Source organism: Macrosteles quadrilineatus, unplaced genomic scaffold (genome assembly GCF_028750875.1).
Source record: "Macrosteles quadrilineatus isolate MER2022 unplaced genomic scaffold, UCM_ALF_1.0 Scaffold_3__2_contigs__length_128488019, whole genome shotgun sequence".
In the NCBI taxonomy this organism is placed as follows: Eukaryota; Metazoa; Arthropoda; class Insecta; order Hemiptera; family Cicadellidae; genus Macrosteles; species Macrosteles quadrilineatus.
The window spans coordinates 97,070,604-97,083,697 of NW_026542596.1; the positions used below are offsets into that span (position 1 = coordinate 97,070,604).

The 13,094-nt window shown below is 35.0% G+C and overlaps 1 protein-coding gene across 2 annotated transcripts in view; it reads left to right on the top strand.

The window, feature by feature from the left end:
• LOC128991046 (protein jim lovell-like) overlaps positions 1-13,094 on the top strand; it is a 149,679-nt gene that overhangs the window by 55,415 nt on the left and 81,170 nt on the right. For both annotated transcript variants that reach the window (XM_054413763.1, XM_054413765.1), the window contains exon 2: positions 9,471-9,509. The gene's annotated coding sequence lies outside the window, so the exon portion shown is untranslated. The remainder of the gene's footprint in view (positions 1-9,470; positions 9,510-13,094) is intronic.

Consider the following 13,094-nt stretch of genomic DNA (forward strand, 5'->3'; position numbering starts at 1 on the left):
ACATACTCACAATCTAAGCGGTGAGCTTACCTGAGTGACGAGCCTCAACACATTGGAACAATCGAGGTTAAAAATTGCTTTAAAGGTAAAGGGAGGAAGATTTGTAAAGCGTATTAAAAGTGCGAGGAGGGCCAGGGGAGTACTGGGGGGGAGAAGTCCCTAGGGTCCAGCAGGATGTGAACAATCTCTCCTGTAACCCATAAACTCATAAGGGAACTGATTCTACCTTAACTCGTATCAAATTTAATTTTCAAGTCTCGTTGGAATATTTTATTTTTTAATCAATTTTGGATGTTTAGAATATTATTGTTAAAGGTGAATTTGTATTTAGATAAGGAAGCTATGATTTTATACAAGAAATCTTTGTAGGAGTAGGATTTTTTTTATGAATCCCACACGTAAAAGTAAAGAACCACATTGATTAACCGTTTTTTAAGTGTTATTTCATCGTCAGAGTTACTCATTTAACAATAAAAGCCAATACCCAATCCATGCTTTTACCAGTCATGTACTCAAAAAGTTGTATGGTAATAGGGGTATTGACAGAGAATCCAAAACGCACAAGTGTGCACTTTGATGCACAGCTGTTATTCATTGTGTTTGTACTCTTCTGCTATTCTACGTTCACAAAGTTTGGGTGGTTTTAGGAGAAGAAATTTTATCCCCTCCACTTGAACCTACCTCTGAAATAATTCAGCTAAACAGCTGAGGTTTGACAAAACATAGTTTTAGAAAGATTGGTTCAGCAATTGATAACAAAATATCTGCTCCAAATTGAAACTCTGCAAAAAAAAGGTTATTTACTTCTCTTAGTGGATGCGAATTTAAAAACTCATTCTCCGACCGAAACAAAGACAAACATTATTTCCCTCATGCCAGTATTGTACGTGTCCGGAGCAATTCCAGACTCACACAGGCTTCATTCACGTCTGTTATTTGTATCACAACCGACTGCAAAAAGTTGAGCGGAGAACAATTTGCCAGTTGTAAACCTTTCACTCACATGCAGTGCCAGGAATCGTCCGGTGTTCATTAACAATTTGTCGGGCAGAGCGCTGTGTTCCTGGAAGTATCGTGCTGGTAATGTCTACTCCCAGCCTCCTACATACAACACGCCCTGGTGATGTCTCTGATGACACTGTCTTGTAGGTTTGTTTCGATCTATATGTTTGTTTATCAGCCTCATTTCCATTTCTGTTTAATTTTGCCTAAATAAAAAATAGGGTTGCAGTCCCGCAGATAACCTATATAATACCTATAACCTATTATCAGATGAAATATTAGTTTAATATTTAACTCAATATGTGTTTTTGAACTCCTTTATCTCTTATCTACTTCTTACCAAGGTGTCTTCTTAGTCTATTTATTGCCAATGTTTCTCCCAATACCCCTGCCTCCGTCCCTATCCCTAACTCTATCTCTGACTCTATCCATATTTTGGTGTTTTCTCTATTCATCTCTATCTTCTTCTCTAGATCTCTTTCTGTTTGTATATATTTCTTCAAACACTTTCTTATATGCATGAAGATAAAGGAGGGCTGGATAAGCTTGAATGAGTTTGTGAACCAGGAAGATAGAGTTATGGGAACAGGATATTGTGGATTTTTTTAATTAAAAAAATGATATTTTTTAATTTTTACTCTTAAAAAATGAACATGTCTAATTTTAATTATAGCCATCTTGTAGAGCCAAAAAGCAATATTTTTGTATGTTGGAAAGTTTTTGTAACTATATATGTTACAGAGAAAATTCCCAAACACTGTAAATTTAAAATGCCCATGGTATCTTTATGAAGAAAAAGAAAACTGTCGTAGTTTGCATTTTATGTTGATAAAATTTGGGAAATGTATTTTTTTATTCTATACTATTAAAACTAGAAGAAGAACATTTTTATCTTCCCCGTAGCATCAATACTAGGCACTCGTTAAATGTAATGTTATTTAAATGTGGAATAAATATGTCTTGATTATGGAAAAATTTTTAGTAAAACTTTAACCTGACAAATTGAACTTTGCATAGTCTGCAGATTTGGTGCGGTGGGGGCATTTTATTTACACTACGAAAACTGTCACCAGATTCCTTAAATGGAAAAAAATACTAAGCAAATTTTATTATTAATTCCCCCTACTCCATGGCCGTGTGTACCTCGCTATAGTAGATGTAGAAGGCGGACCCTTAGAAGTGGTTGAGAGAAAGGACCTCACTGATCTCAAGGACTCCATGAGTCACTATGAACCGCTCCCAAAGAACACCAGATCTAAGATATGATCTGTGGGATAGAGTCTAGTTAACAAGCTTTATTACTGTTTATTTTCAACTTTACCTCCTGAATCCGCATTGCTGAACCTTTCAATTACTATTTCTTAATATAGATTGGTAATTTTGAAACAAATGTTACACTACATCATCTTATATCTTACTTCCTATCTTAATAAAGTCCACAGTAAGTGAAATCCCTCTGAAATTACTTAAAGACACGCAGGTCGGCATATTTTTTGGTATTAAAATTATGGACAAAATTGCTCTAAAATATAAATTTCCAACCTCGCATTGGCTTTTAACATACGAATAATCATTGAAATTTTGTATTGAATTATGTTACACGTTCTAATCCCTTGGAAAAAAACACTACTTTTTTGTGTGTCTGCACCAGTGCTATTTTACAATAATTTTTCAAAGAGAGAGTCCTAACCACCGAAGGTGGCACTAAAAGTACCATACCAAACCTGGTTTTCCAGATTTATATCAAAATTAGCTTGGTAATAAACAAAATCGTACCCAACAACTTGTCAGGCACAAATATTCCGGAAATATTTCTTCATGCCAATGAAAATTGGAGATAATTTTCCAAATGAAAAGTGGTTCCACTTGTATTCCTCTCCGTATGTTTTACAGCTAAAAGAAAACAATTAACATAAGTGCCCAAGTGCCCGAGTACATGCCCATGCTCGCGTGCGCACGTGTGTTAACACAATGCCCGTTTTACATGCGCTCTGAACACGCCTCGCTGCAATTCGCCGTTTTTCCGCTTTGTTCAGCAACCTTCTCTAGTTTACGGCCTTCCCTTTACTCCGTGGCCCAATTCGACCGATTTCTACACTGCGTCGCCAACTAGTGTCAACTTGGTGTTTAATTCAACCAACGTTAAAGAAGCTGTGTATATTAGGTTCCTCGTTTTAGTTCAAGTGTATATTCTAGGCTAGTGTAAATTCTATAGGGATATTGGAATTTAGGAGGGGTTTTGGAATAGCTTTGTATTCACCAGGTAGTCAGATTTTTGTATATTATTACTTAATTAATTCTACATATAGTTTACATAACAGTGGGATAACGGTGTAGCTGTTCACACATAATATTTCATCGAGCACATTTACTAAAAGAAGTTTACATATTAATTTGAAAAATATATAAAAATAATATTCCTATTTTAGCTCAGCGTACAAATATTCACTATTTTTTCTGATTACAAAACTTAGAAATTCGTGTGACTAGTGTGGGAAGTGGCACTTTGCGCTCGCGTCACACATTATAGTTTTCCAACAGTTACTATAAAGCATCTTTAAATAGTTAGTATTTAAAACACTATACAACATGTTTTAGATTAGGTTAAATCCAAGCGTTAAACGAAATGGGAAACGAGTATAGTACTTTAAGTGTTGTCAACTACTTATTTTCAAGCGTACACGTATTACGTGCTTAATAAAATCACTCTGTTTTGTGTTGTTTGGTTGGAATAATGGAGTGCGGCAAAAAATCAGTGCGGCAATAGTAAAATGAGTGCGGCAAAAGTAGGTAAATGCAACAATTAGCTACTTTGCGTGCTATAATCCACCAAAGTAAGCCAAAGTAAGTTGGCCAAAGTAAGTTGGCAAGGAAGCCAACTTTGTCGGGTAACTGTAGAAAAATATATTTTACTCACGCTAATTAACGTAGCCCTATAGCTTCCTCGTCAACTCTGTACATCAACTATGTATTCATTCGTACAAAATATTTAAACGAGAACACTACACAAGCAAAAAACTTTTCAAAAGCGGAGAATTTCAAACGGTCTCAGTCAAGGTACAAAACACACATCTTAAACTTCTGCTTTGAGCGAAGATAAACATTATCAAGAATCTGCAGAAAGAGTTCCTAGTTCACTCGATATCGCTCTGGCTGTTTGGCGCAAAAGCAAACAAACTCTTTTAATTAACAACAGATCCGAATGCGCCCGGGCTCCCGAGTGGTGGTTTTATCTATTCATGACCGAGACAAAAGCCATTAAAACTGTATCGTGGTGAAATTAACAGCCCGCAGAGGTCCACAAATTTGAAAATCTTAACGGGAAATTTTTGTCTCCGTAGTTGGCAATTAATAAGACTATGCAAATATGAGCGTCGTGATGTACAGTGTTTATCGGTGATTTCTCGTTTTAATGTTGAAGGTTAGAAATTATATTAGCAATATTGTGATTCTATTCAGGTTTTAAAGTTGTAATAAGTAGCCTATATTTAAGGACGTAGTTGTTATGGATTAGTGATTGAAAGTAAAGTTCAAATATTTTACACAAGGACCGGATATGCAGCAATTAATATTGCAAAAAAGTTAATAAACAGCTTAGGTAATATATTGAGACTACGTAGTTTAGTTCTCCATACATGAAATAAATATAAATCGATAAAGCCACTTGGATTCCTCCAGGGTTGACGCCCCTTGATGACTTACGTAACAATGCCATGAATGTTCGTTTGGGATTTATTAGAGTACTATATATAAGGCCAGGGACACTCTTACCGGCGAAACGCCGGCGGATACGCCGGAGGTTAAGGGTTTTTATACTGATCTGTGTAAAGTAATAATTAGGTTATAGTATACACCTTAAGTAATATAGTAAGGTGGTGGATACAATGTTACCATCATTGATGCTGACCTGATAATGACTTTGCTCTACAATGTAGTACTATTACCCTACGGCAATAAATGAATTATTAATTATTTTTAGTAGTATTATGCAAGTATTCATGCAACTCAGCGGTTTTCGTATTATGACTTAAACATAAACGCATTATTTAATCATCTCCAAACGCTACAGAACAACGATACTCCTAACGCCATCAAAAGATTCATATTTGTCACCGCCAACCTATTCACCTGGAGCGAGATTCGTGAACGAGGATGAAATTAAATTAGACAGATGAGAGAATGAACGGTTGAAATGATCGCAAACAATAACACATTACAGAATGGAAGGAGTAAGAAGAGACGGAGATTAATGCGGTAGCGGGCCCGCAACGTCTTTGTGCGCCGCCGGGCATGTAGTGTTTACATGGACGTGACAAATCGTTAATGAAGAAGAAAAGTCCTTCCCACATCGGCCGGAAGTGTCCTGATGCGCGCCACAATGACTCCAGGTAATGATCCGCCCACGGAGTTTTGCGTCTTTGTACAGCTTCACGGTCAACGCGCGTCAAAATTGTAAAACATGCATATTTCCGTTAAAGACGACTGACAGTAGCCGCCTTTCGGCAACACACTTGGACGTGCGTGACGCGGGATTCGGTTGGCGTCACTCAGGGTAGTATGCTGGGTCCCATCTTGTTTGTTGTATGGTGCTAAATGCATACACGTACAAGTATATACGTATATACTTGTATACTCAATGGTAGAAGACACAGCTTATGGTGTAGGCCATTATCGAGGCTGTTGAGTATCCTAGAGCGGGATTCCATCAACCTCTACTTTAGGGATGACATGTTCTGCTGTGATGTTTCAGCTTTCTTATTAGTTTATGCTTGTCAAGGATTAATCTGGCTTTATATTTCACATGAGATGTCTGGTATAGCTTTCATTAGATAAAAGAACACTTCAAGAAAGTTTTTTTCTATGTCTAAGCTTGTTTTTCAAGGGCCTTTCAGATAAAATATTCTTGTGAATATTATAATTTTCTTCAGTAAAAATCTTATAGCTACATTCATTTCTACAGCAATACTGTAATAATTATTTTAGCATTACTATTGATCTACACTACTGTATTTCCATTAAAATGTTTCATTGCATTGAACCATTGGTAGAATGTATTTAGCTTTGTTTGGATTTCACTTTGAGGTATTGTTGAAGTATTCACATTTATATGATAAACAAATGGTTTAAACATGAATAAACTTAGTAGATGTTAAGCTAAAGCACAACCGAACGTTACATAATTCCCGGCTAATTAACAAAATTCACTTTTAATTTGAGTTCAAAACAGGAATGCTGTGTATGAACAACGAATTATAAACAAGGCGAGCTAGAGCTGACGGGGACCTCAATCCCTTTACAAATATTTTTGGATGGGTTCCCTTTTTCAAGACAAGTGGGCCGTCTCTCTACAAGTGCCGAATAGCCTCTACAGCGGATCTTTTCAAAAGGTTTACATCTTTGTACTCTCCTCCTGTAAAACTCGACCGTGGTTGTTTGTAAAGGTTTTAGTTTTTAGGAATGAAACGATATATGATCAGTGGGTTCTAATGAAAAACATCGTAAGCTTTAACAAGTACATAAGTACATGCAACTTTAAATCTGTGTACACACATTTTTTCTCCAACACTATTGTTTTCGGTATACTTCTGTGCTCCAAAATTACACCACAGATTAAGTGGAACAACAATGACAAGGCTGTATATCATTTATGACACGAGTAAATGTTTTTCAGAAAAGACTTAAGAAACACAACATAATTAGGTAAATGACGTTGTTCAGTCCTATTAACGCACTCTACACATTAAACTCTTAGGCGATGAGCAAAAACGGCTTAAAAACTATAATATGAGAAACCCCACTTAGCGGCAACGCGACAGAAGAAAGCAGTTAGACTAAAAGCCAGCAGTTCGTCATTTCGTGGGGCGATGCAGATCCGACGAGCGGCCAACCAAAACGCTAGTTTTCACACAAAGCATGTGTTTTTCTGAGCATTGAAGCCCTTCGGAGCGGAACCCGCTAGAGCTAATTGTCCTGTCCCACGGAACATCAGCATCCCACGGGAGCTCCTGGGGGTCCTGAGGGACTCTAGGAGAACATATATCGGAGTAAGGAAGGAGTTCTTGAATTTGGTATTTGGCTGGGTTTGAATCTTGACCTTCTAAACTGAGGCTTATAGAACTTCCAATTATGTGTTAAGTCTAAAATTGGATGAAAAAGAAAAACACAATTTATCTTCTTAAGTAGAACTAATACAGGTGAGTGAATAATGAAGAAGGACTGCAATAATAAAATATTCATCTGCATAAAAATGTAGTTGTTCGTTGGTTGCATACTTCGCTTTGGAATATCCTCAAGAATGCTAATTATAAATATAATTTTTAAATGGAAAATCCAACCGTACTTCCTTGTCCTCGACCCGAGAGTTTTCCAGGAGACGGAAGGTGTCCAAGGGTCACCCGCGACCTTACAGTTCGCTCCGGTTGTTGGTGTTAATTCGGAGGTCACAGTGTTTTAGTGCAGCCTACACGCGGTGGCTTTTGTCTCAAGTTAGTTTGGTAGTCAAAATGTACCCAATATAATATAACTGCCTTACAGACGAATAAAATCATGAATCGATCCACAGGTTTTAAAATTAAGCTCAACATCCTTCTTAAAACCCTTTAAGTTGATTTCTCAAATGTACAAAAAAGCTAATTTTTAAATGGGTTACTTTTTAATACACTAAGGTGTATTTGTAGCTGCAAAGTTTTTTAACTGGGAATGGCAATGTTTTTTTTTTTACCTAATAAAGTGGGCTTTACCAAAAGGTTACATTCAAAGAGGTTATGCTATAGACCGTTCTTAACTGCCTATATGTATACATGCTACGATGGGCATAGTAAGTTATTGGATTTGCAGTATATTAGAACTACTGACTAGTATATTATGCCATTTGCGAAATATATGACAGAAAACATGGGTAAAGGATAGAAAACCGTTTAACAACGTTTTATTGCTTTAAGAGAAGCCATCTTACTCGAAAATGCATTCAATGAGATGTGATTACGATTTACCAGTATGCATTGTACAAAAAAGTGTACTTGTAAACCAATGAAAGAGGATGGGAGATTAATGCTAATAAGAAAACTACAAAATTGAAGACGCATAACACAAAAAATATAAACAAACAATTTCTGTACACTTGTACAACTCAGATACTGGTTCCAGAGTTAGACTAATGTTGTATTATGAAATGAGGTAGGAGTGAATCAACCTTCTCTGTTCTCCACGGCTTTTGCTCTACATTTGATATTACTAACGAATTTGAAGAACAAACACAACCCCATGACAACTAAATTGAACAGTCGCATTCTTTCTTGGTTCTCGAACAAATCAGCAATGAAACTACATCTCCAACGAACGTGCAAAGTAACAATTACAATGGCAAAACAATGTTGCGTCATTTGGAGCAGGCCGAGTGTATAATATACATGTGTCAGTATACGACAGGACAGCATGCCTCCTCAGACAATAGACACTTACCTACATACTAGGTGGACCATAGCACTGACGATAACTTGAGTTGCTCAGTCGAGGTCGTGTGGAAGAAATTGTTGGAAAAACATGTGTTTTCCTACAGTCACCCGTCAAAGTTGGCTTCCTTGCACTGATTATAGTACAGAAAGCTGATAATTGTTGCATTTACTTAATTTGTCGCACTGTTTGTACTTTGTCGCACGGTTTATACTTTGGCGCACACCAGGATTCCAACCAAACAACACAAAACAGAGTGGTTTAACAATGCACGTAATCCATGTACGCTTGGAAATAGGTTGGCAACACTTAAAGATACAATACTACAATGATCAGCTGATAAACTATTGATACTACAATTTAACCTGCCATTTTGTGTTTATTTTATATTCGTTCTACGCTTGGTTTGAACATAACCTAAAGTGTAATAGGTATTTGAAAGATTAATTATAAGTGGGTTCCACTATGATAGGACTGGACGCTTTTCTATTTTGAGAGTTTACATGGAGTACGTGAAGTGGGTTTGATATACAGACTATATTGCTAAGAGTATAGGTGCGTATTTTAACCCAAAAATGAGTGAATTATAGGTGAAAAATGGTGTGTGATGATCTGTGGAGCTTTTTTACTGACTCAGATCAGCTGTTTATTTAGGCAGAACCAATGAACACAATAATCAAGAACAGCTTGGTCCAGTTTCAACCCATCTGATAAGTGTCTACTTATTTCAGGTTGTTCTCTAAGTATTTTTTTTATTTCTATGACGCCATAGTAACATTTTTTTCAGTGATGCCCATCGTCAGCCATACAAGGAAACCCTGTGAAATAGCAAAGAACACAAGAAAGTAATGACGATTTAGAATTGACTCATAAAATTGGAATATTTATCTCAATTATAATCATAAAAATTCACAAAACCACCCTGATCCATTAAGTTGTTATCTTAACATATTGTATGACCAATTGTTGTTTTGAAAAGTACCTGCACAATACTAATCATTTTCGATATTTTTCAGGGCCGACCATATTTCCTGGCCGAAGCGAGTACATCATATGTAAGTAGTATTAAATAAAGCTACTGATTTAACTAAACAATATATTTCAGTCAACAATAGTTTCAACTTCTATACGTTGTTTTAATAAGCTAATTTAATTTTTCCTCCAAACTACTCTCACAATTATATTTTCTGATCAACTTATCTAAAAGTGACGTCCTCGTCTGTTGGGTCAGCCAGATGACCTCGTGATAGACCCAGAGAAGAGATGGTGACGTCATATTTATGACGTAAGTGAAGTCTATGAGAATGTCAGACGGTGCAGTCGCATCACATTCATTGAACACAGTAAAAACTTGTGTGTTTAAATTCCACAATTACACCTACTAAGGTGAAAGAGTAATAGTAGTAGAAGTGAATATTATGAGAATAATAACTAAGCTAGTTATTTATGGAAGATACGATAAATATAATACTGAATTACTATTTTTCTATGCACATTTTTCTGTTAGGCTTTACTTAAAATATATATTCAGTGTACAATAATTTACGGAAATAATTTAAGCTAATTTTCTAATAACTGTAATGACTTTCTCATTGAAATGAGAAAAATAAGTATCATCGACAATTCTATTAAAAAGTATTTGCTAATGCATACATTAAACCGTAGTATGCAAAAAATTAAATATTTTAAATTTGTATGATAGAAAACCAGAGGTTTTTTTTATAAGATTTAATAATAATTAAATGAAAAATAAAATGAAATGAAAAATTCTTTCCAGACAAAGTTAGTGCCATATGCCTATCTTACACTTAACCTGTTAAAATATATGGTAAAATCACAATATTGTACCATAGGTATTGAAAAGAAAATAACTGGAAAACTTGTACAATTTACGAAAGTACATTTACAACAAAACATTTCGTAGATACAAATCTGTTAATGGTGAATAACCAGTTAACCGTTGCCATCTTATTTACCGTCTAGTATGCTATGCGACTACAGTACAATGTGACAGTATTTTTATATGGATACTATTTGATGAATTATAATTAATATGTTTACAAAAAACGTGGTAAGAACTTACTCATGTAATTACAGAGTAGTTTCAACTTTAATTGAGTTAAATCATCTACAAGTAAATCAAGTACACAAGACCATTGCTCATCAAAAGTATTTAACTTCTCAGGTATACGAAATAGACACTTACCACATTGCCCATATGAAATTGCAACTTAGTACATTGCTCGTCTATTTCGGTTTGCCCGAATTTTTGTTTTTATTTCTTTTATTTTTTTTTTAGAAATCTTTATTGTTTTTTCCATACAGCAACCAAACACAAAAATACATTTACACAAGAAAAAAACAATAACCACCTTAAATTAAAACCTATGACGGTGTATTTATACACTTTCTTATGTTCTAAAATATCGAAGAAGCGGTTTTGTCCGGTCACTTACATCACTTGGTTATAATATACAGTGAGTGTGAGTTCTACACAGTGATCTTCTTTAATACAGAGTAAAAACTATACACTCACAAACAAAAGTGATACAAAAGAGTAACAAAATTGTACAGGTGGTGCATCCAATTTAAAGACCCCATTAAGTGATACAACTTTTTATAAATATTTTTAGACAAACATTAGAAACTAAATGTCCCTACCTCAAGCCCGTACAATATGGTAGCTGACTAATTTCGACAATTCGTTCAATGAGTTACCTAAAATTTTACTAAAACAACTAATCCATCGATTAAAAAATCCCCACCAATTTTTTACCTAACAAAAATTTAGTAAACTTTAAATCTGCACACATTTCAACCATCATAACCGAAAAGGCAACCATACGAAACGCGTAAAAGAGCAAATTGGATCACACATAATCACATAAACCTTCCAGAGGTAAAAATGACGCAAACAATAAACTGTTGAGGGTGAGAGATAAAAAATGTAAGGGTTAAGGGTCAGTGTCAAAAGGGCGGAGGTCGTGTGTATTAATGGAGGTGTAAATGATGCAGTGGTGAATGGAGATAAAAGCGTGCGAGGCGTAAGGTGTTTGCTGGACCTTTACAGGGGATGATGTGGTAGGGGGGGGGGGGCAAGGGGAGGTGGTCAAACACACTCACATATCAAGTTTACATCTGGCTCTACAGGTGGCTTAGCTGTCCACCCCGCGATATTAAAAAGACCCTTGGGAAAATTGGGGTGGTTTTTTTATTTCGTCTCCCGAGCATTTTTGGTTTATTTGATTTCTGGTATTGTTTCTGTTGGATTTTTTTAGTTGAATACCTCTATAAAATTGCCTTTAACGGATTTTAAAACGTATAAAATTTAACTTTAGGTTTTTTTATCGTTGAAAACTCTGCGTGTCTGATTGGTGCGTTCGTTTCATTTTAGGTTTAATTTTAAATGTTTAGTTCATTTATGTTTTGTTTCCTGGGCTTGTTTAAATTGAAAGTGCGTGGTATAGGATGTGGGATATAATTTATTAATGAGGATGAAATTGTGTTGATTTTTTGGAGGATGAAATAATGTCAAACAATTCTTTTCTACAAACAACACAATATTTAAGACAACCTATGCTCCATAATAGATTCACTACTGCTGGTTAAGATGGTTTAAGCTAGTTATAATATTAAATAATTAATGATGGGAAGTTTAGTAAAATTACATGAGGTAAAAATATTAATTTAATTGTATTGATTGGATTTTATTCAAATTTGGATGGACAGGTTAAGTTGGATACGAATTATTAGACATGTGGATTTTAGAAGAGACAATTAATCCAAGCAGTCTGACGATAAACAATCTGAACTTTCTTTTTAAATTATTCTAATGCCAGTAAAATATAAAAATACGTTTAGTAGACCTCCATAGTCTAACTTCAATTGCTCTCCACTAAAGCGAAATATTACCCACATAATTAACCAAAATGAGCAGAATTCTTATATATTTCATCATTTAGAACTAATGAGGAAACAAAAACCTTAATTCTAATTTTTGTGAACATTAAAATTCATCTACCGTATATACCGTGAATATGACAAGTATTTATAAATGTGTTTCCATAACTAACTGTATACAAATCTAACAAAATAGTTATGAGATAAACAAATATAAATTGCCCATTAAACCATTACCAAGAATATAATGCCTATGCAGATGTGGCAACCAGACGACTAAGCAATTACAATTAATTTTTTGTCATGGTCAGTGTTTCTTAATTTTTTCTAATTAGACTACTAATTACATTTTCTTTTGACTGGAGAAGGAGGGTTCTTCCTAATTTCCTTAATTGCTGGAGCTCAAGTTCTTTTAAATTTTTGATGAAGACTTTTGATGGCGGAAAAGATGTATTTGTTAATCTGAGTAATAAAAGATAATTCCGCCTCTTGCTGCTGGACCGTTTTGTATGGTTAACAGTTTAAATATTCTTTAGTTACTATCATTTGGCTTACTTTGTTTTTCTTTTTTTTTTGGGGGGGGGGTTCTATTAATATAAAAACAAGCCAAATGTTCTGCTAAGTTCTCCACCAATAGCCATATAATGAAGTGTTAAAAAGCATTCATCGTTTAGTATGTCTTAGGTTCATGAAACCACTACGAGACAGTTAATCTTTTTAAAGATAAAATATAAATTTTG